The sequence below is a fragment of the Cibotium barometz genome, chromosome 15 (genome assembly GCF_041138505.1).
Source record: "Cibotium barometz isolate CiBa-2024 chromosome 15, ASM4113850v1, whole genome shotgun sequence".
Taxonomy (NCBI): Eukaryota; Viridiplantae; Streptophyta; class Polypodiopsida; order Cyatheales; family Cibotiaceae; genus Cibotium; species Cibotium barometz.
Genome location: NC_141060.1, coordinates 32,056,962 through 32,081,864, shown reverse-complemented (window position 1 = coordinate 32,081,864; position 24,903 = coordinate 32,056,962). Strand labels below are relative to the sequence as shown.

Here is a 24,903-nt window from a genome sequence, read left to right as displayed (position 1 = left end):
CATAAGCACCCCCAGCAGCAAGCGTAGCAAAACTCCAGCCATCAGGAAGCTTACGAAGGGTGATGAAGCAACGCCAGGAAGAAGCGATGGGATTTTTACGCTTGAAGGGGTAAACCTTTTTAATAAAATTTAATGTGAAGGTACAACTCAAGATTTCCACGCTTGCATGAAAGGGGACTAGTGGGGGTTGGTGACCATGCCCACCCCCACACTCACTTAAAAGTGAGGCTCCCCACCTTGGCCCCTAAGTGGGTGCCCACTTTTAAATGAGTGTGAACCCCTAACCTTATAAAACAAAGGGGTTAGAATTAAATAACATTAAACAACATGTACCATATACTTACCACCTGTTCACATGCACTGAAACTCGTCAGAATACAGAGCAGACTTCACGACTCACTGGCAGGCGTCCCCGCTCAGTAAGTAACACGTCAGGCAGGCAAACACACAAATACATGTCATGCGAAAACAGTTTCAAGCATGCAAATCATGTGTGCATGTGCAAATAGTAACATGGACATATCTCCCGTTCATGGAACATGTACAAAATATCTGTCGGCACAGAACTGGCACGACATAAAACATAAAAACCTGGTCTTCCTATGGAGTGACAGTCCCATAGGTAAGACACAGTTCCAGGCACGAGTTTCCCTATGGTGTGACAGTCCCATAGGCAAAACAGGGCACGAATACTGGCTCTTCCATGGCGTGACAGTCCCATGGATCGAGCACAGTCCAGGTCATACACGGGTGGCACTGATCTGGCTCCCGTCCATACGACACCATCCTGCTAACACACGGGTGGCACCAGTCTGGCTCCCGTCCATGTCAGCAAAATACTGGCCTCTTCACACGAGACACCGGCCTGGCCTCAAGTGAACGAGACACAAAAACTAGGAATGGACCAAATGGTCGGCCAATTGGTGACATCCCCCCGGGCTTCTAAAGAGTTGACCTCAACTGAAAAGCCTCAAGATACAATTGCGGATAATCTGCAAAATAATCCTCATTTACCCATTTGGCATCAATAGGCAAATAATTTTTAAACTTCACAAGGTATCGCCTGGAAAGCTTTCCTGCAGGTAGCTTTCTCTCCTTGTGAAAAACAATCTGTTCTGGCTGGAGGATCTCCTCAAGCTCTTCAATCTCTGGCGGATCTTCTGTGACAGGCTCATCAGGATCTGGCCCCACATATTTCCGGAATAGACTCACATGAAAAGCATTGTGAATCTTCCAATGACTAGGTAAAGCAAGCCTGTAGGACACTTCATTGATCTTCTGAATCACCTTGAAGGGTCCATAATAGCGAGGAGAAAGCTTAGGATATGATCCTTCTTGTCCTGGCCTCTTCCGAAGCCTAGCCTTCTCAAATTTCAGCAATACCCAATCACCTTCTTTGACTTCCATGTCCCTTCTATGCTTGTCAGCAGCCTTTTTATGCTTATCCTGAGATCTTGCAATGGCTGTCCGCACCTGACCAAAGGCAACATCCAAGTCACGAACATATTCATCAGCTGCAAAAATCTCATCCTTTGTACGAAGGATGGGTGGCAAGACCACTCTGCCATAAATAATCCAAACGGAGCCTTGCCCGTGGAAGCATGGATCGTATTGTTGTAGGCAAACTCAACAAGTGGAAGATACTTCTCCCATGCACTCTTTTGATCTGCCACATAACACTTCAACAAATCCAACACGGCTGAATTTGCAGCTTCACTTTGGCCATCCGTTTGGGGATGATAAGCTGATGAAAACTCAAGTTTAGTACCCATATTATCAAACAAAGCCCTCCAAAATAGGCTTGTAGTCCTGGGATCTCTATCCCCAACAATGGATTTAGGCATACCATGATGCTTGAAAATATTAGCAAGAAAAAGCTTTACCATATGATCAGCTTTAATGGTTTTCTTGACGGGCAAGAAGTGAGCTTGCTTGCTAAACCTGTCCACAATAGTCCAAATAGCATCATTCCCATGCTGGGATCTAGGCAAATCCATAATAAAATCCATCGTGATACTTTCCCAAGGTTGCGAGGGAATAGGCAATGGCTGAAGCAAACCTGGAGGCTTTTGTCTGTCAAATTTCACCTTTTGGCAAGTAATACATGCACGCACATAAGCCTCAATGTCTTTACGCATGCTCGGCCAAAAGAAATACCTCTCAATCATGCGAGTAGTAGGCATAATACCTCTATGACCAGCATATGGTGGAGCGTGACATTCGTCCATAACCTTTGGACGCAAATCCTTCACCACACATAGGCAATTATCCTTCATGAGATAACCCTCGTTGATAACATAAGAGGCATGTGAATGACCAGCCATCAAATCAGTCCATATATGGCAAAAATCAGCATCCAAATGATACAAATCTCTCATAGCAGATAGATCTCCATGAGAGGCCACTGAGACTGCAGCAACATAAGGCCTCCTAGATAGTGCATCGGCCACCACATTTTTCTTTCCTGGAGTATGCACAATCTGAAAATGAAACATGGAAAGAAAATTTGCCATTCTCATTTGCTTCTCTGAAAGCTTGGTTTGAGATAGAAAGTATCTCAAGCTTTGATGATCTGTCTTGACTACAAATTCAGCCCCAAGAAGATAATGTTTCCAAATCTTTAAGGCGTGAATTACAGCCAAGAGCTCTTTCTCATAGATATCCATATGAAGCTCGGCATCATGCAAACGACGGCTCTCGTATGCAACTGCATGCCCTTCTTGATTTAGGACAGCTCCTATGCAATCACCACAAGCATCACATTCAACCACGAATGACTTGTGCAAGTCAGGAACAATCAATACTGGACCACATATGATCGCATGCTTGAGCTGCAAGAAAGCATCCTGTTCCTTTGAAGTCCATTTGAAAGCAGTTTTCTTCTTCGTAAGATCATGTAGAGGAGTGGCAATCATAGCAAAATGCCTTATGAAACGCCTGTAGTATGAACATAATCCCAGAAAACTACGTACTCGATGTACGTTTTGCAATTCGGGCCAATTCCAAATAGTCTCTATCTTTGCAGGATCCATTGTAACTCCATCCCTGGATACAATATGTCCCAGATAATGAATCTCTGAAAGGAAAAACTCACTTTTCTTGGCATTGACGAAAAGTTTATGCTTCCGCAACTCTTCGAATACTGTGACCAAATGAGTTCTGTGTTCCTGCTCATTCTTGGAGTAAACCATGATATCATCAAAGAAGACTCCTGTAAACTTGCGATGGGGTCGGAATATCCTATCCATCATACGATTAAAAGTAGCAGGAGCATTGGTGAGACCAAAAGGCATTACCAAGAATTCATATAATCCAAAAGCTGTCCTGAATGCAGTCTTATGGACATCTTGTGGCACCACGCGTATCTGGTGATAACCACTCTTCAAATCAAGTCTGCTAAAGCAAGCCGAACCATCAAGCTTATCCAAGATATCATCAATACGTGGAATTGGAAATCTGTTCTTGATGGTAAGCTTGTTCAAAGCTCTATAGTCCACACACATACGGAATGATCCGTCCTTCTTTTGAACAAGAAGCACAGGAGAGCAGTAAGGTGAGGAACTGGGCTGAACCAAACCTTTCTCTAAAAGCTCGTTAACCTGCTTCATAATTTCTTCTTGTTGTGCGGCACTCACTCGGTATGCGGGTTTGTTAGGTGGAGAACTACCTGGCACAAGATCTATGCGGTGATCTTCGGGCCTTTGGGGAGGTAATTCACCTGGCAATGAATCAGCAAAACAGTCTTTGAATGCATTAAGAAAATTCAGCCTATCATTAGACATAACATCCACATTTTGTTGATTTGGCACAAGACTATCACGCACAAAAACCAAGTACGCTGAAAGACTCTTTTTCATTGCTTTATTAATTTGGATGTGTGATACAACTGGGATGGAATCCCCTTCTTTGCCAGCATCAATAAAGTGCATGCGGCCTTTATGCATAAAAGAAATCATATTGGACTTGTAGTCTTTGCGGGGCTCAAGCCTATGGTGCCACGGCTTGCCCAACAATACATCACATCCATTCAGTGGAGCAACTAAGAAATGCTCATTATCAAGATAGCCCTGTATATGAATACGCAACTTCCCAATCAAAGGGGTAACCTGCACCTCTTTACCAATAAATGCAGCTTCGGCTTCAATCTGAGGTCCCATGTTTTCAACCTCAATACCCAATGCAGCTGCCATTTGCATAGAGATGAAATTGTCAGTTGCACAGTCATCAAACATAAATAGTGCGGGCTGATCCTTGATTTGCCCCCAAGCCTTGCAAACCATTCTCTCTTTAGCATCATGACCTGTATTGCCTTGCACATCAGGAACTGCATGAACATTTGCTTTGGTGTGCTTGTCCTCGTGCTTTGGTTTGCGATCTGGGCATTGCCGAAACATGTGGTCTTTGCTACCACAAGAAAAGCATTTTCCATCCTTAGCATATTGCTCTCTTTGCTCCGGGGTTAGTCCAAATTTGTTCTTCCTTGGGCCCTGTTCTTTTGATGTGTTATTTTCAGCTTTACCACCCTTGTAAGGCTCCCGGAAGTTCTTTTTAGGTGGCTGTCCACCCTTTTGCTGATTTGGGACAGCCTTGTCCTTCCCCTTGGAACCTCCTTGATCTTGCTTGATCTTGAGCACCAATTGCTCTGTAGCAAGGGCAGACGCTGTGAGTTGTTGCAACGTATGTTTTGGGTGCAATTCAATACCCGATCTATATGCAGGTTGCAATCCAGAACGAAACTTCCTCTTTCTTTCCTCCTCTGAGATTAGCATGAAGGGAGTCACTTCCAGCAACACTTTCCAAAATTTGTTAACATACTGTTGCACACTCTCATTATCTTTTTGTTCCAGCCTGTCCCACTTTTGAGTGAGAGTTTGCTCCGCGTTGGGTGGCAAGAACTGAGCATAAAATCTATCTTTGAATTCCTTCCAAGTAGAGATGGGATCCTTGGTGATCTTTTCGGTGATCCACCAATGGGCAGCAGTCCCTTTCAGAAACATGCTAGCATGGCGCACCTTCGACTTTTCTGTGAAATCCTCATCGCTAAAAGCAATGTCGAACTGTGCCACAAACGCTAACACCTTAGAAGCATCGTGTTCACCATGAAAGACATCAAATTTGACAAATTTATCACCTGCTTTGAACTCCTTGAGCTTCCTGGCATGAGGCTCATGGTCCTCTCTTTTTCTTTTCCCCTTATCCAACGGGGTAGCCCTGTCTGCATGGGCTCCATGGGCCGTCAAAGAAGCTTCATGGGGCACGGTGGCATGTGCTCCACGAACTCGAAGCTCAGATGCATGTGACTTACCTGCATATGGCATAGTCTCTCCATGAGACAACTCAGAAGGCAAAATTTTTCTGGAAGCAGACCTGTCACCATGAGATACATATCTGGCATGCATGTGACTTTCGTGCCCTCCATGAGCACTGGCATACATAAATCTGTCAGGCTTAGTGCCTTGGGGAGAGGATGCATATCGAGAGGTGACAGTCACCTCTTCCTTTTGCATATAAGATTTCAGCCTCTGGGATGCGGGATCTCCATGCTTCAAACGAGGTGGATTTCTGAAAATCAGCTCCCCGTCATCCCCCTCTTTGATATCACCTTTGCGAAGGAGATAGGCAAGTGCCAACTCCCTTGGTTTCTTGCCCACTTCACGAGCCATTGATTCAAAGGTTACATCAACCATAGCATCAGCCTTCCTGGCTTCAATAGCACTTTGTAGATGAGGATCTTCATGCAAAAACTTCAATTCTTGCTCTTGAGCCTGCAAAAGTTTTCTCATATGTTCCATTTCAGCTTTCATAGCATCAGGGTCTTGTTCAAGCATAACTGTCTTTCCTGGAGACAGTTGACCCTTGGATTCACTATCAAGAACCCTTTCAAGGGGCTTGTGCCTACCACGCAGGGCATCAGACCCACGAGAAGCACTAGATGGACCCCTTGAATTTGGTACTTCCAAAGGGTTGCCTTGGCTGTCCATTGTGTTCAAAGTTTGCTAAAAGCGGGATGTCCAGTACACAGGTTCGTTTCCCCACTAGGAAGAGGGAAACAACCGTGCTCTGATACCAATGAAACCGATCCCGTCAAGTGGGAAAGACTCCGTTGGACACCCACACGCTTAATAGCACAACTTTAAAACCACAAATATGAAATGGACAACTTAAAACAACTTGAAATTTAAATGAAATGAAATGGAAAGATGGACACCAGCACTGGGGCCGGAACGGGCCGACCCCCCCCTCAATATATGATATATTTATTGGGAGTATTTAATGAATACAATGCTCCATGGGTTCTGAGAACCAGATAATGTCCATGTACATATGAAAACAGTACCAAACAAGTAGGCTCGGATTTCGATGAAGAAAACTCGAAGCAGAACGACCACTATTGTGGCCCAATCTCTGCGGTCCTGTGCTTTCACTGGACTCCGCGGAGAGCGCCTCACTGGTGTTCCGAGACCACGCACAAACAGGCGCTCTCGTACTAACGCCTGGCTCTCCCGATCTCAGCACCTTTGGACCGAGGTTCGCCAATACAGCTTGGACAACCCGGCACCGAACGGGTGTGGCCGTAGAGGGATGAATCCCTTATCAGATTTAAACATTAAATGCTTTGCTCAAATCTGAAAATCACTTACTTGTAGTTGGTTGATAAAAGACCAATACTCAGAGTATGATGAAGTCTTCCAGGTGATGTGAAGTCCCTTTGATGAAGACTCAGTCGCCTCGTGGTGAACCACCAAGGCAAGTACCACCGCAAGAAATAACAGCCACCTGTTGTGAAAGAAGGAGAACCCACTTGGAGGAGAGGCCTGGCTGCAGTGGAGAGAAGATGGCCCACGTTTGCTTGCAAAAGAACAAGACAACGCAGCCAGTGGGTAAACAGCCGCCAGATAAAGGGTTTAGCCGCTTGTGGGAGGAAGGGCACCTGTATGCTGTACACAGGTGCCTGGCTGCAGTACAGTTGCTGCCTGTAGTACAGATGCGCAGCCACCTAGGAGGGAACAGAGATGCGACCTGAAGTGGGGCAGCCGCCTGTGAGGAAGGGCACCTGGCTGAAGTGTGTGCAGTCGGCTGGGAGAGTATAGGAGCCGCCAGCAGTCAGGTGTAGTCGCCTGTATGAGCAGCAGCCTGTAGGAGATGGCGTAGAGGAAGCAGCCGCCTCAAAGAAGCATGCGCAGCCTGTGTGTAGCACACCTGCAATCTGTGCTGACCGCCTGTAGAGAGTTTGGCGCAGGCAGCAGCAGCATAAGCACCCCCAGCAGCAAGCGTAGCAAAACTCCAGCCATCAGGAAGCTTACGAAGGGTGATGAAGCAACGCCAGGAAGAAGCGATGGGATTTTTACGCTTGAAGGGGTAAACCTTTTTAATAAAATTTAATGTGAAGGTACAACTCAAGATTTCCACGCTTGCATGAAAGGGGACTAGTGGGGGTTGGTGACCATGCCCACCCCCACACTCACTTAAAAGTGAGGCTCCCCACCTTGGCCCCTAAGTGGGTGCCCACTTTTAAATGAGTGTGAACCCCTAACCTTATAAAACAAAGGGGTTAGAATTAAATAACATTAAACAACATGTACCATATACTTACCACCTGTTCACATGCACTGAAACTCGTCAGAATACAGAGCAGACTTCACGACTCACTGGCAGGCGTCCCCGCTCAGTAAGTAACACGTCAGGCAGGCAAACACACAAATACATGTCATGCGAAAACAGTTTCAAGCATGCAAATCATGTGTGCATGTGCAAATAGTAACATGGACATATCTCCCGTTCATGGAACATGTACAAAATATCTGTCGGCACAGAACTGGCACGACATAAAACATAAAAACCTGGTCTTCCTATGGAGTGACAGTCCCATAGGTAAGACACAGTTCCAGGCACGAGTTTCCCTATGGTGTGACAGTCCCATAGGCAAAACACGGCACGAATACTGGCTCTTCCATGGCGTGACAGTCCCATGGATCGAGCACAGTCCAGGTCATACACGGGTGGCACTGATCTGGCTCCTGTCCATACGACACCATCCTGCTAACACACGGGTGGCACCAGTCTGGCTCCCGTCCATGTCAGCAAAATACTGGCCTCTTCACACGAGACACCGGCCTGGCCTCAAGTGAACGAGACGCAAAAACTAGAAATGGACCAAATGGTCGGCCAATTGGTGACAGAAAGAGCATGTATTGGATGTAAAACTCAAAGGGGAATCTGTTCCTATTGTATCCGCTTCGGCGATTTCATCAGTAATGAAAAAGCATCTTTCCGCGTACTTGATTTATGTAAAGGATGCACAGGATGATGAGTCTAAGTCTAATTTGTCAATGTTAGATAAGGACAGGGCTGATTTCTTAAGTGGGTTTCAAGATTGTTTTTCCGAGTCATTGCCAGGAGAATTACCTCCTGAGAGGCCAGAAGATCATGCCATAGATCTGATTCCTGGTAGTACTCCACCGAATAGACCGCCGTATCGTGTTAGTGCAGCCCAACAGGAAGAGATTATGAGTCAGGTGCAGGAGCTTCTAAATAAGGGGTTGATTCAGCCTAGCTCATCACCCTTTTGCTCACCTGTGCTCTTAGTGCAGAAGAAGGATGGTTCTTGGCGCATGTGTATTGATTACAGGGCGCTGAACAAGAATACCATCAAGAATCGATTCCCCATACCGAGGATCGATGACATCTTGGACCGCTTACAGGGCTCCACAGTTTTTAGTCGTATTGACTTGAAAAGCGGGTATCATCAGATACGCATTAGACCCGAGGATGTGCATAAGACAGCATTCCGAACCACGTTTGGGTTGTATGAGTTCTTGGTTATGCCCTTTGGTTTAACAAATGCGCCTGCCACATTTAACAGAATGATGGACAGGATTTTCAGGCCTCATAGAGAGTTTGTGGGCACATTCTTTGATGATATGATTGTGCATTCACGAACTGAGGAAGAGCATAGAAGGCATTTGGCCATTGTGTTTGCAGAACTCAGAAACCATAGATTGGTGGTTAATGGCAAGAAGAGTGAGTTCTTTTTGCAGGAGATACATTTCTTGGGGCATATTTTGTCTGGTCATGGAGTCCGTATGGATCCAGCAAAGGTGGAAGCAATACTTAATTGGCCAGCTTTGAGGACCGTGCATGATGTACGCAGCTTTCTAGGATTGTGTTCCTATTACAGGCGTTACATACGGCACTTTGCTGAAATTGCTTCGCCTCTTCATGCTTTGACGAAGAAAGCAACTCCGTTTAGATGGGCTGATCGGGAAATTACAGCATTCAAAAAGCTCAAAGAAAAGCTTACTTCGGACCCAGTATTGGTGTTACCGGACCTCCGAAAGGCTTTTGTTGTCCAGTGTGATGCATGTGGAAGTAGCATTGGTGCAGTTCTCATGCAAGAGGGACATGTGATAGCCTATGAGAGTAGAGTTTTGCAAGATGCCGAGAAGCATTTACAGGTGTATGAGAAAGAGATGTTGGCTGTAATTCACGCTCTTTCTACATGGAAACACTACTTGCTTGGGGCTGATTTCACTGTACAGACAGATCATCAGACCTTGCGTTATTTCCTCACGCAGACTAAGCTTTCAGAGAAGCATATGCGTTGGGCAAACTTTTTGTCAATGTTTCACTTCCAGATTGTGCATGTGGAAGGCAAAAAGAATGTAGTGGCAGATGCTTTGTCACGCAAGCCACAGGTCTCTGCAGTTTCACTTGCTTATCATCATGAGCTTGATGAAATGAAAGAGCATGCTGTATGCCCATGATGAGGATTTTGAAAGATTGTATGATCAGATGTCTGAGGGTCAGCGGCATGAGCATTACACTCTCAGAGATGGGTTTTTATTGATGCATGGCAGACTGTGTGTTACCAGGCCATTGCGACTCAAGGTTATGATTGAAAGTCATGCTCCACCGTATGCAGGTCATAGAGGTATTGACGCCACGGTCAAAGCAGTGGAGACTTTCTTTTATTGGCCAACCTTGAGAAGAGATGTTGATGCCTTTGTGAGGCAATGCATCGTATGTCAGAAGGTAAAGTTTGACCGTCAGAAGACACCAGGGTTATTACAGCCTTTACCTATTCCGGATAGACCTTGGGAGAGCATTGCCATGGATTTTGTATTTGATCTTCCACGGACACAAACGGGAAATGATGGCATCTGGACTATCATATGCAGGTTCAGTAAGCAGGCTCATTTCATTCCCGTGAGGAAGACAATTAAAGTGGATCATATGGTGAAGTTGTTCATGGCGAACATCTTCAAGTATCATGGCTTGCCTACGTCTATCATTAGTGACCGTGATCCACGGATGACGAGTTTGTTTTGGAGAGGGTTGTTTGACAACATGGATACAACTCTCAAGTTTTCATCGTCATTTCATCCACAGACAGATGGTCAGTCAGAAGAGGCTAACTCTACAGTGTTGGATCTTCTCAAGTGTTATGTGTCAGAGCACAAGCAACAATGGGAAAAGTATCTTCCTTTAGTGGAGTTTGCATATAACAACACTGTACATAGCTCGACAGGCAAGGCGCCTTTTGAGAGTGTAGAAGGAGGGAAGAAGGTTCCACCCATTTTGCATACAAAGGATAAGATCTTTGAGGCTGATCAGTATGTGGAGAGCTTGGATGAAGCTTATCGGAGAGTTAAGTTGGCCCTCCAGAAAACTCAGCAGAAGCAAAAGAAAGCCGCAGACCGTCACAGACGTGATTTGCAGTTTGCATTGGGTGATTGGGTTCTTTTGCGCTTTGAAAAGGCTAGACTCAAGAAGATGAAGGGTAAAGAGCGCTTATTCCCTAAGTTGAGTATGCGATATTATGGGCCTTTTCAGGTTTTGGAAAAGATTGGTGAGGTAACCTATCGTTTGAAGTTACCAGATCACTGGAGGATTCACAATGCTTTTCACGTGAGTCTTCTTAGACCTTTCCGTGGGGATGTGCCTGAGGATGTATCAGATGAGGCTCAGCCGGAAGTTGAGGAACTTGATGAGGTTCTGATTCCAGAGCAGATACTGGCACATAAAGAAAGGAAGGTACGAGGTAAAGTTTCCCGTCGCTATCTTGTGAAGTTCAAGAACTATTCACCGATGGATGCGAAGTGGATGGAGGAAGGTGACTTAACAGATTCACCTCAGGTTTTGCAGCTTTATCTCGATGCCTTTGAGTTAGAGCCGACTCTTATTGTGGCTCATTCAGGTTCAGCAGAGCATGGGTCTGGAGCATTACCTGATGCTCAAGAGGGGGGTAGCACCTCCACTCCCTTGATACAGACAGGCTCAGATGACATCCAGAGGTCGCTTGGTGCAGATTTTATCTCATCCGAAGGTACTGAGGCTGACAGTACATCTGTTTATGGGACTTCTATGATATATGTGTACTAGTCACATGGAGATTTTTGTGGATATGTATGGTTCACAGTGGTATACAACTTGGACTATTACTATGCCATTGGTTTGCAGTGAATCTTGGGACGCTGATCTTGCCATATTGTATATTTCACTTTGGATATTTTGATGCATCACCAGAATGCAATCGAGGACGCTTGCCATCTTTCAAGAGGGGGGTATGTCATGGCCCTGTGAAAATGGAGCAGGACAAGTGTGGGCATGGTGGTTGCAGGGTCAGAATATTTTATGATTCACATGGGGGGTGCCCGGACAGTGTTAAGATGTGTGGACATCCCTAGGTGTGAAGGGGGAAACTAAAAACATTAAGTTTTAATGTTTATTGAGGTTTGCCCCTAGGCCTTAGTGGCCCTAGGAACTTATTTAAGTTGGGGCCCTAGGGATTAAATTGGGGAGGAGTTTTCTCTCTCTTCTCTCTCTCTCTTCCCTTTTTGGGGAATCGTGTAGCAAAAGGAGAAGTTCCTTCATGCGCTTGAATACTAGCGTGGAAAAGCTCAAGAGGAGGAAGGCGGCTGTTTTTCTGTGTGCTGCTGCTGATTTTCTGAGTGTAGATCAGCCGTACAGCACTGTACGGCCAGATCTGTGTGAGCACTCTCTTTCTCTCTCTAGCACAGGCGGCGGGTCTTCTTCCCTCTGCTGGATTCTCTGCGCACAGGGACTGGACAGACTGTACCAGCAGGTACAACAGCCCATACCCTACTGTACGACTGCCGTACAGTGTACGGGCAGTCAGATACAGCAAGTACTGGTGCAGGCGGCGCTTTTCAGGGTGCTGGACAGAACTGTGTATGCTGATTCAGGCAGGTACAGAAGTGGACAGCAGGCTGTTTATGCAAGTACAACGCCTGGCACATATCCCGAGGCGGTACAGACGGGTACTGTGCTGATTTTCAGATCTGTACTTTTCAAGGACAGCATAAGAGTGAGCATCAGGAGGAGGATACAGGCAAGTGCAAGCACACGTGTGAAGCAGGGTTGTGGATTCAAGTGCCTGCTAGCACAGATTGGTGCTGTTGCTTCCTCCAGTGTTGTTTCACGAGCTGAACTTGGTAAGCTCTGTTTCTGTTCATCCATCTCTCTTTCTACTGCTTGATGTCTGCTGCAGGTATGTGTTATCTGGCTCCTCGTGGGCAGATTGACAAGGGATTAAGACAGAGATTGGACAGCACATGTATGTTTGAGCTGAGAAGATGTATCATGCTCTTGAATTATGCCAGATGTATGCCCATGGCTGGCCTGCTTTGTGATCTTGGCTGATCAGAGGGAGGCACAGTGTGTTGCTTGAGGACACAGATCTGTGTGCATAGATCCTCTGTGCTGAGAAGGATTTGTGGGCCGTCAGATTGGACTTACAGGTGTAAACTCTTGGCTGGTCTTTGTGTTGTACTCAGCCATACATATTATTATAATTGAATAAAGAAATACCGCAAGGGGCGCCAAGCTTTGGGGCCAACAGGTGTCGCTGTGTTTTCAGATTTGGGCACTCTAGCCCCAATCTGTGTTTTGTTTCTCATCTAGACTACAAGTGGACGGGTGGTTGCTCCTACCGCACTCTGGTTTTCTATCAGAGGCCGGTTTCAATGGACCCCTTTTTCTAAAAGCAAACCCTAACTACCTATACAATGATCTGGCATCCAGTACCATACCAGATACACAAAATCACTGTCATCATTCCAGAGGGAGACTCACAGCGCGGACTGGCACTGTTTCATGTGCAGACAGTGCACAACTGACCTTGGACTCCTGTGCAGGACAATGCACACCTGACCTCGGACGACTGGGATGGATCCCTGGCTAACTCGTCCTAGACTAGGCTCACCTGGGACCAGTTTACCATCCCAAGTCCTGCACCTTCTGTACAGATATGTCTACGTGGCATCCAAGTGCGGGATGCACGTGACAGTTGGCTCATCATGAGCCACATAGTCTGCGGAAAAAACAGAGGCAAATAAGGCACGAGGAGTGGGCCTGGTGGGCCGACGGGGACCGTTCAAGGGAGTAGCATGAGGAAGCATGCCAGATTCATGCATGGTCTACTGGTACCAGCGAGGTAAAGGGTCCCTGGGTGGCTGTCGTGAGGAGGAAGACTCCTCAAGAGGTGGAGTAAAGGTTGACTGATTGGGTTCGTATGGCACAGTCAAAGATTCTTGTTGGGGTGGTATGGGCAACCGAAGACAAAGTAAATCCCGCTCATCAAAGACAATGTCTCAACGAACGAAGAATTTGTTGATCTAGGATCAAAGACTTTGTAAGCCTTTGATTCAGAAGAGTAGCCCACAAAAATGAGCAACTCACTCCTTGGCTCAAGCTTGCCCCTCGTGTCATTCGGAGTGTGTGTACACACGACACCCAAATACACAGAGATGGGAAACAATTGGTTTTTCGCCATAAAATGCCTCGAACAGGGTTCTATGAGGGACAGCAACCATGGAGCAACGATTCAGAAGGTATACAGAAGTGTTGACCAATTCTGACCAAAGGCATTCGAGCGGCTTTACTGCAAAGAGTATGGAGCATGCCATGTCCATAACGGTGCAGTTCTTGTGCTCGACCACTCCATTTTATGAGGGGGAGTTGGTGGAGGTGAGTTGGCGTTGAATGCCATGCTCTTGCAAGAACTCGGTAAATTGATGGGAGATAAAACTCACCACCATTGTCACTGCGAGTAATCTCAATTGAGATGCCCATTTGGTTAGTGACTAACTGAACCCGCATGGAAAATTATTGGAAGGCATCTGATTTATGCTTCAAGAAATACACCCACATGTACCTCGAATAGTCATCTACAATCAGCATGTAGTAGAGAGACCCATTCAAGGAGGGAGTTGGAGAATGCCCACTCAAATCGAAATGAATCAACTTGAGTATACTTTGAGCACGATGAGTAGCATGATGTGGAAACAGTGTACGATGCTGCTTACCCATCTGGCATGGCTGGCAGACATCCTTTGTTAGTTTGAGGCGTAGTATGCCTTCGATTAGCTCGTCTCTAGACAACTCATAGAGTGTGTCATAGGGAAGATGACGATAGCGATAGTGCCATAGTTGTTCAGTGTCCAAAGGAGCTTGAGTCACATAAGCACGAACCCAATGAAACTCAGAACCCTTGGAGGATGGTTCGTATAAAAAAGTAGACATCTAGTATAAGCCATCCTTCTGAGCTTGACCTCTCGCAACAACAAGACTAGTAGGCTCATCAATTACCTCAACAACTCGCTTGTTGAAGTAAACTCCACGATCGAGTTAGGTTAGCTGAGATACGGAAAGTAAATTGAGGCCCAAATTAGAGACAAGATAAACATTATCCAGAGTTGCCTGGTTGGGGCCTGTGTTAGTGTCAAATAAGACGATGCCAAAACAGATTTGATGGGCATCAATATGTTGTTGCCACATCGAACTTCACCCTTAGCAGGACGCTGAGAGATAAAAATGCTAGCATTGCGTACCATATGGTGTGTAGCTCCACTGTCAACTACCCAAGTTACTGGATAGCCACAAGGAAGAGTTGGGTGGACACAAGAGGATTATCAAGTAACTAACAGATCTGAACGAAGGTAGATGCTGTCACACGTTGACAGCCTCGTTGAGGTTTTGTTTCTTCTCCCTTCTGGAAGAGCGGCCAACGTCAACCTCAAATGTGACTTGTGCGACATTGGCCGAGGAGCCAGGATGTGGTGTAAGTAATGACCAATTAGACATCTCTTCCGGGGTAACAAAAGAGACTGACTGGGAGGGGGGACCTTGAGCGACCTAACCAGTGGGTCGCCACGGAGAGTATCTAGGCCAATTCGTACCAGTACCTTGTTGCTGGTTCCTTGGTGGGGAACCAAGCAGAGTAGGTGCTGGAAAATTACCCCCACTTGACCGCCAATTTAGCGGCATCACTACCACCTTGGTTGTTTTGGTGATTTGAGTTAGTGGTGTTGGGGTTGTTACCTCTATTTTCCTTGGCTTTAATGCCACACTCATCATCAACATATCCAGGTATTTGGCAATAAGTGCAGAATCTATTCTTTTTGGGAATATTCTACCAGTGGGGAGTGGGTGTTGAGGAAGGGTTTTTTGGGGTCAGTATTGTTGCCTTGAGATTTGCCTTGGTTACCTCAGTTGCTGTTCCCCTTCCCTTGCTGCCCTTTTTGAGTAGAGGTGGTATTGGACACAAGGGCCCCCCTTGAGTAGAGGAGGAAGAAGGGGACTTCTTGGGATGAAACTAGTCATGCAACCGAGCAAAGCGCAAGAGTTGGCACTCACACTCATATAGGTTAGGCATAGGTTCTAAACTAATGGTCTATGTGACAAAAGTAAAGAAACTAGGTGGCAACTTGTTCAATAAAGTGATAACCTGGTCTTCCTACGACTTGGCGGAACCAGTGGTGGCGTATTCCGCATTAAGACGCCGGTATTCAACAACCTTGACAGTCAGGTCATCCCCCTCTTTGATAGAGAAAATTTGGATTCGATGCTCGAGATCAATGCGACACGTGCGATCACGTGCAGCATCTCTCTCTGCGAGGTGTGCCCATCTGTCAGAGACATAGGGGAATTGTTGGAGTTGTGAATGAAACTCCGGCAGAAGGCCTTGCATGAGCTCCACTATGGCAGTGGCATTTCTAGCTTCCCAATAGTGGATGACTTCAGGAGATACTAGGGAGGGGTGGGGTTTTGGTTCAAATCTAGGTTCCAGGAACCTTGGGAGGTAAAAACCTGTTCCATAAGATTAGCCCAAGTAGTGTAGTTAGACACGTTTGTGAAAGCATTTCTGGACATGGAGACATGAAAGGAAGGATCCAAAGTGTAGAGGGTTAGGAGGAACTCTAGACAATCCACTAATACCCAACCCAAGAGTAGGACCGAGGGAGGATACTGTTAGAAGTCATCTCCTGTCTTTACCTAGAAACCAGAGCCTCTGTTGTGGGTGTGCCCGCCCTTTGTAGGTGTTTTCTCATTTTTCCTCACTCCCCGTATTTTTCCCCCATTTTTCCCATTTTTCTGTGGCTTGGGTGGCAGGAGGTCTTAGTAGGTGGCCGACTGCAACTGTATGCCTATTGGTGCTGGCCGATTGTGTGATAGGTCGTGGACACCTTCTCCATGTAGGCCGACTGTTCATACCTGGCCGATTGGGTATATATATGCTGGTCGTGGAGATATAGGCATGTCGGCTGTCCTAGAGCAGGCCGACTGCAGTCGGTTGTCCTAGAGCAGGCCGACTGCAGTGCAGGGACCATATAAAATGGCCCCACAGTCCCCTTGCCACATAGTCTTGTGTCTTGTATTCGGGATTCTTCTTGTGTATATAGAGTAGAGTTACATGCCTCTCTCTCCATTGCTGTCTATTTTCTGCACTTGCTCAAGTGTTTCCAGATTTTGTCATCATCTCTGTTGCGTATTCTGACATGGTATCAGAGCCCTAGGCTCTTGATAGTTCTTGGGAGTTGTGTGAGCAAGAGGGGGACTATTGCGTTGCTGATTGGTGGACTGTTCGGGACTGTTTGGGAAGAGGAGAAGCAAGAGGACGGTGGGCTGATTTACTGGACAGCCACTTGCAGGTTAAGTTCTTCTTTGTTCCCACCCACCCACCCTTTTTCAGTTACATCCCCGCAATGGCAGATCTACTTGAGATGGCTGAGAGACATGTGAAGATCCCGACACTCCCCACGTTCCCGGTGGACCGTCAATTGGACGAGAACAACTACGGCATATGGAAGGTTATGATGGAATCTGTTCTGGAGTCTTACGACCTTGCTGATTTCATCGTTGTTGGGGTTCCACAGCCCGGAGGTAGAGGAAGGGGAGTTACTGGACCGGGAGGCACAGGCACAGTTGTGGGATCGTGTCAATGCCAGGGTCCGCTCATTTATCTTCCTCAACTGCACACCGCAGGTAATCAATCATGTAAAGCATATGACGCTGGCCAGAGGTATATGGCACCATTTGGCTTCTCTTTATAACAGGGTATCACCCATAAAGAGAATTTCCTTGGACGTACACATGTAGGTTATGAACCCTGCAAAGTCGTCGACGATGCGGGAGCATATTAACAAGCTGCAAGCTCTTCAGCAGGAAGTTCTTCAAGCTGGGAAGGAGACATCATCGAAGGACATGGCCATAACGTTGCTGTCACATTTGCCCTCTCAGTACTCAGCATTTTACTCGTCTTTGATTACCGGTGGCAAGCTCAACACCATCACGTGGAAGGAGCTTGTGCCCATGGTCTTGGACCACGAGGAAAGATTCTCAAACCCTCCACAGGGCAGAGGTTCGGAGGCCTTAACTGGCCAACGGTCGAAAGGCCGTAACAACAAGGACAAAGGGAAGGCTTCACCGGAGAAGTCTTCTGTGAGAAGAAGTCCGACGTTGACCGCAAGAAGCTAAAGGCAAAGAGGACCTGTAATGATTGTGGCGAGAAAGGCCATTATTAGAGACAGTGTCCCAAGCGGAACACCGAGAAGGGTGAAGAATCCTCAGCAGCAATTGTGAAGACTCCAGCATTTGTGCACCTGGAGGTGATGGACACCGATGTTTCATTTTCTTCGGGCAGGGAGGAGGTTGGAGGACTACGGATACTCGGGAGTGGATTCTAGACAGTGGTGCTTCCAGGCACATGACTCCTTCCCGTTCAGATTTACATGATCTCTGCAGGTATTCTGGTCACATTCTTACAGGGGATACATCCACTATCCCAGTTCACAGTGAGGGCAGGTTGGAGATAGTTCCTGATGGCAGAGGGGGGAAGCATTCCTCCCAGGTGTTGTATATTCCATCCCTTGGTTTTCATCTGTTTTGTCAGTGCATCAAGTTTGCAAGACTGGTGTACGGGTGGAGTTTGATGAGCATTTTGTTGCTCTCTGGGACAAGGCAACAGGCTAGGTAGTTTGGGAAGGCGGAGTGGAGAATGGAGTTTACAAACTTTCAGCACTCTCTCTCCCAGGTCCTCAGTTTTGTGATGAGTGGCAGTCTGGAAATGGCCACTTAGGTGTGGATACGCTGCATTCTCGGACCAGATGGTGGATAGCTTGCCAGTTGATGGCAGCAATTGGCAGGAACTTTCCAATACTGATGTTGGTAGTTCTTGTGTTCGTCAGTCAGAGGAAACTTTACAGGTAACCTATGCTCTGATGTCTCGTAGTATTCGGGACAAAGAAACTCTTGTAGATGAGGATGTTCTTTCCACGGGGACCTCTTGGAAAGCCAGGTAGGTGGCAGTTGATTACTTGCAGAAGGAGGTAGATTCTCCGGGCTTAGTGGTTCCGGACTCAGAGGGGGTGGTTGACAGGTATCAGAAGGCCTTGCGTGGTCTTCAGCAGGTTTCCAGGACTTGGCTTCCCACTGTAACAGGTGTTGATCCTTGTGAGCCGTGTGATGCCTCTTTGACTCGGAAGCAGAATGGTTCATTGATTTGGTTGATGGATACCAGATTGGATGGGAGCTTCCTGATGAGGAAGTTGAGCTCATAGTTGCAGATGACTCTTTGGGAGACAAGATTGCGTATCTTGTGGTTTCTACAGCATGCGAAGGATCTTGGTCTCTTTCACATGAGGGGGATTGATGAATGGAGTCCAATTCCACAGATGGAGTGACTCAGTTTGGAGAGGAGATTCAGACACGAGGAGTTCTACTTCACGCCCAGGAGCAATTTTATGGAGCAGTAAGAGGCAATCATCTTTTGCCTTGTCGACGACACAGGTAGAGTACCGGGCTGCTTGTGGTGCTGCTTGTGAGGTGGTGAGGTTGCAGAGGTTGCATGTTGGTCGTGGAGATATAGGCGTGTCGGTTGTCCTAGAGCAGGCCGACTGCATTGCAAGGGCCATATAAAATGGCCCTGTAACTTGGTTGAACACAATGCTAATCAATACACTTATATACACTAAGATTTGATGGACACTTGCTCAAATACAAGAAGTAAATTGTTGAATTGACAAGAGACACACAATGAGCTGGAACGGCCGACCCCTCCCTCAAATAAAGTATATTGATCTTGGGAGAATCAAGTACATAGTGTCATGGGTATTTCTGACTAAATTTCCATACCAATGCATATGAATACAATATTGCAAACAAGTGGTGGTCGTTGTAGACTTGCAATCCACACTACCCTCTCGAGTCTCAAGTGTCCATGTTCCCTACCATTTGCTCTCTATTGTTCCACCAACACATGATAGCAACAATCTGCAAGAGAGCACGTAGGACAAGAGAACACTCCACAGGGTATGTAATCTTGTAATCTTGTTCCTCCCTCGTGCTACTTGCTTCCATATTTAAGCGTAAAAGCTTACCAATAGCAAGTAGAGTCGATGACAGCGGAAGTCTTCGCGATGGAAGTCCTTGGAGTGTTGAGATCTTTGATTTGTCGCCTTTCTTCGCGACAAAAGTCTTCAAAAGGATGAAGGGAACCTTGGAAAAGCTTCCCCTATGGTTCAGCTTGAGAAAGGAGGGGTGAAATTAGGGTTTTCAGCAAAAAGACCTGAAATTACAGCAATAAAGAGAGCTGTTTTGCTGAATTTCAGTCATTGGGAGTGTGTAGGAGAATGATTAGCATCTGGAATCACTCTTGGAAGCTTGAAAATCACCTTAGCAAGTTTGGAAATGGAGTTGGGAAGGAAAATGTGCAGCCCAACAACCCTCATGAAGGACGCGCCAAACTCTAGAGAGAGGAGTGAGATGGTGAGTTGTCCAGTGTAGGTGGCAGGCAAGTGCTTTGTGGAGCAAGCTAGAGTGGACACATGGCTGGTTACTTCCTTTGTACAAAGGGGATAAGGTCTGGGCGGTGGACATTGGGTTATGTCCACCTCGGGACATCAGTGTGTGTGAACACCGGGCTGGTTATATTATGACCAATACATACCACCTGTCCCATGCCACATAACCATGTTAGCAGACAGTTTCACACACACGGTTTGCGGGCAGGCGTCCCCTTACCCGGAACTACACATTAGTCAAGCAAGCATGAAAACAGCATGCAATTTCAATTGCAAGGAACCACATAAAGATGCTATGCAATGCAACATTGGTATGGACAATCCCCGTTCATGAGACTATACCAAAATAGACGTGCTCCAGGCAAGTACACGAGGTACCAGACCCAATGGAACACCAATCCACCAAGCATTTACGGGCATGTACACGGAGGGACAAGTCCCAACGGAAAGCCAAGTCCACAGTATTTGTCACCAATTGGCCGACCATTTGGTCCATCTCCAGATTTGTGTCTCGTTCACTTGAGACCAGGCCGGTGTCTCATGTGAAGGGGCCAGTATTTTTGCTTAACATGGACGGGAGCCAGACTGGTGCCACCCGTGTGTTAGCAGGATGGTGTCGTATGGACGGGAGCCAGACTGGTGCCACCCGTGTATGACCTGGACTGTGTTCTATCCATGGGATTGTCACGCCATGGAAGAGCCAATATTTGTGCCGTGTCTTGCCTATGGGACTGTCACTCCATATGGAGGCTCGTGCCTGGAACTATGTTTTACCTATGGGACTGTCACTCCATAGGAAGACCAGGATTTATGTTTTTTGCCATGCCATTTTTGTGCCCGACACATATTTTGTACTTGTTCCATGAACGGGAGATATGTCCATGATACTATTTGCACATGCATTCATGTTTTGCATGTTTGAAACTGTTTTTGCATGACTTGTATTCTTGTGTTTGCCTGCTTGACGTGCCACTTACTGAGCGGGGACGCCTACCAGTGAGTCGTGAAGTTTGCTGTGTCTTTTAACGAGTTTTGTTGCATGTGAACAGGTGGTAAGTGTATGGCACTTGTTGGTTTAATAGCTTTCCTTTCTAACCTTTAAATTTATAAGGTTTTAAGTTCACATTCACTTAAAAAAAGTGGGCACCCACGTGTGGGCCAAGGTGGGGAGGGAAACCCCACACTTAACCCCTTAAGTGTGGGCCAAGGTGGGGAGGGAAACCCCACACTTAACCCCTTAAGTGTGTGGGGGTGGGTGCATGGCCACCTACCCACACCACTCCATGAAACTGGCCGCCCCCATGCAAGCTTGGGAAGCCGGCCAGCTGTGGTCGTATACTCCCCTCCAACACCTACAAAGAGGCAACCACCCTTCTGCTCACTCAGAGACGTTTTGTGCGCCTCCTCCTCCTCAGGAGGCGCCACCTTCACCTCTTCTACAGACGGCTGTGCATGCTCTCTAGCTGGTGGCTGTTTCCTTCCATCGGTGCATGCTCCTCCTCCCGTACAGGTTTCTGTACTCTTCAGCTGGCGGCTGCGCATGCTCCTCCTCCCATTCAGGCAGTTGTCTCCTCTCCTCTGCAGGCTGCGTGAGGCTGCCCTCTCCTCTGCAAGCAGCCATAGCAGGCGGCTGTGCTCCTGCAGACAAGTGGTTTCAACATCTTCTCAGGTGGCTGCGCTTCCTTCAGGTGGTTGCGCTTCCTTCAGGCGACTACGCCTCTTTCACACTCGCAACCACAGGCGGCCGGGTGTCTCTTGCCCATACAGGCAGCTGCGCCACCCTACAAGCAGCTGCAGGCAAGCGACTTCTGCATTCTCCAGGCGGCAATGCCTCCTCATCTTTCCCTTGCAGGCGGCTACGTCTCCTCCTCCTCCACAGCAGGCAGCTGTGTCCTGCACAGCAGGTGGTTGTGCTCCTTTGCAGGCGGTTGCGCCTCCCTTCCATAGGCAGCATCTCCCTTCTTCAGGTGGCTACACCTTCCCCATAGGCAGCTACTCCTCATCCTCCTCGACTGGCTGCTGTGTCCTGGTGTCCACCTCGACTAGTTGCACACAGACACCTCGGGTATTTGTCTTCCGTTTGCGAGCTATAAGTAAGTGAATTCAGATTTAAGTAAAGAACTTTGTTGTAAATCTGATAAAGGATTCTCTCTCTACCGCTAACACCCGTTCGGTGCCGGGTAGTCCAAGCTTTTGGAAAACCACGGTCCAAAGGTGCCGAGATCGAGAGAGCCGGGCGTTAGTACGGGAGCGCTTGTTTGTGCGTGGTCCTGGAACACCAGTGGGGCGCTCTCCACGGATTCCAGTGAAGGCACAGGACCGTAGAGACTGGACCACTCAAGTGGTCGCTCTCCTTCGAACATCTACTTCGAGCCTCTTGTTGGTACTGTATTCATCTCAGTTGTACATGGACATCATTTGGTTCATTGAACCCATGGAGCATTGTATTTGTTAAATACTCCCAATAATATATCATATATTGAGGGGGGGGGGGGGGGTCGGCCCATTCCGGCCCCAGTGCTGGTGTCCATATATCAACATTTCATTTCATTTCAATTTTCAGTTGTTATTAAGTTGTCCATTTCAAATTGTGATATTTAAGTTGTGCTATTACGCGAGTGGGAGTCCAACGGAATCTATTCCCACTTGACGGGATTGGTTTCATTGGTATCAGAGCACAGTTATTTCCCTCTTCTTAGTGGGGAAACGAACCTGTGTATTGGACACCCCGCTTCTAGCACACTTAACACAATGGACAGCCAAGGCCACCCTTTGGAAGTGCCTAATTCGAGGGGCCCATCAAGTGCCTCATGTGGTTCTGATGCTCTGCAAGGAAGGCACAAGCCCCTTGAAAGGGTAAATGATAGTGATTCAAAGGGACAACTGTCTCGAGGAAAGACAGTCATGCAAGAAGAAGAGCCTGATGTAATGAGGGCTGAAATGGAGCATATGAGAAAGCTTTTGCAGGCACAAAAGCAAGAGCTGAAATTTTTGCATGAAGATCCCCATGTGCAAAGTGCCATTGAAGCAAGGAAAGCCGATGCAATGGTAGATGTGACTTTTGAGTCCATGGCACGGGAAGTGGGCAAGAAGCCAAGGAAGTAGGGACTTTCTTACCTCCTCCACAAAGGTGACATCAAAGAGGGGGAAGATGGAGAGCTGAAATTCAGAAATCCACCTCGTTTGAAGCATGGAGATCCTGCATCTCAAAGGTTGAGGTCATTTATGCAAAGGGAAGAGGTGACAGTCACCTCTCGTCATGCATCTTCTCCACAAGGCACAAAGCCTGACAGGTATATGTATGCTAGTACTCATGGAGGGCATGAAGGTCACATGCATTCAAGACATGTATCCCATGGTAGGGGTGACAGGTCTGCCACTAGAAGAGCTTTGCCTTCTGAGTTGTCTCATGGAGAGACATTGCCTTATGCAGGAAAGTCACATGCATCTGATTCTCAAGTTCGTGGAGCACATGCCACCGTGCTTCATGAAACTTCCAAGATGGCCCATGGAGCCCATGCAGATAGGGCTGCCCCGTTGGATAAAGGGAAAAGAAAAAGAGAGGACCATGAGCCTCATGCCAGAAAGCTCAAGGAATTTAAAGCAGGTGACAAGTCCGTTAAGTTTGATGTTTTTCATGGAGAGCATGATGCTTCCAAAGTGTTAGCATTTGTGGCACAGTTTGACATTTCTTTTAGCGATGAGGACTTCACTGAGAAGTCTAAAGTACGCCATGCTAGCATGTTTTTAAAGGGGACCGCTGCTCATTGGTGGATCACCGAAAAGATCACCAAAGACCCCATTTGCACCTGGAAGGAGTTTAAGGACAGATTTTATACTCAGTTCTTGCCACCAAATGCCGAGCAAACTCTCACCCAAAAGTGGGATAGACTTGAGCAAAGAGATAATGAAAGTGTGCAACAGTATGTCAACAAGTTTTGGAAAGTGTTGCTTGAGGTAACTCCTTTTATGCAAATCACTGAGGATGAAAGAAAGAGGAAGTTTCGCTCCGGATTGCAAACTAGCTTATCGTTCGGGCATTGAATTGCACCCGAAACATACTCTGCAACAGCTTACAGCCTCTGCTCTTGCTACGGAGCAATTGGTGCTTAAAATTAAGCAAGATCAAGGCGGTTCAAAGGGGAAAGACAAGGCTGTCCCAAATCTGCAAAAAGGTGGACAGCCACCTAAAAAGAACTTCCGAGAGACCCACGAGGGAAATAAAGCTGAAAATACCTCATCTAAAGATCAGGGCCCAAAGAAGAACAAATTTGTCTTGACCTCGGAGCAAAGAGAGCAATATGCCAAGAAGGGAAAATGTTTTTCTTGTGGTAGCAAAGAACACATGTTTCGACATTGCCCTGACCGCAAACCAAAGCACGAGGACAAGCAGACCAAGGCTAATGTACATGCAGTTCCCGATGTGTAGGGAAACACAAATCATGATGCAAAAGAGCGGAAGATATGCAAGGCTTGGGATCAAATCAAGGATCAGCCTGCCTTATTCATGTTTGATGACTGTGCAACCGATAACTTCATCTCTATACAAACGGCACCTGCCTTGGGTATTGAGGTTGAGAACATGGGACCTCAGATTGAAGCCGAAGCTACCTTTGTTGGTAAAGAGGTGCAAGTTACTCCACTGATAGGGAAGTTGCGCATACACATCCAGGGCTACCTTGATAATGAACATTTCTTAGTTGCACCACTAAATGGATGTGATGTATTGTTGGGCAAGCCATGGCATCATAGGCTTGAGCCCCGTAAAGAGTACAAGACCAACATGATTTCTTTTATGCAT

General features: G+C 46.9%; 1 protein-coding gene and 1 long non-coding RNA gene across 3 annotated transcripts in view; one reads left to right on the top strand and one right to left on the bottom strand.

Moving 5' to 3' along the window:
* LOC147631177 (cytokinin hydroxylase-like) overlaps positions 1–24,903 on the top strand; it is a 91,896-nt gene that overhangs the window by 27,207 nt on the left and 39,786 nt on the right. The window lies entirely within an intron of this gene.
* The window catches only part of LOC147631178 (uncharacterized), an 83,883-nt gene that overhangs the window by 19,548 nt on the left and 39,432 nt on the right, over positions 1–24,903 (bottom strand). The gene's annotated exons all lie outside the window — the stretch shown is intronic.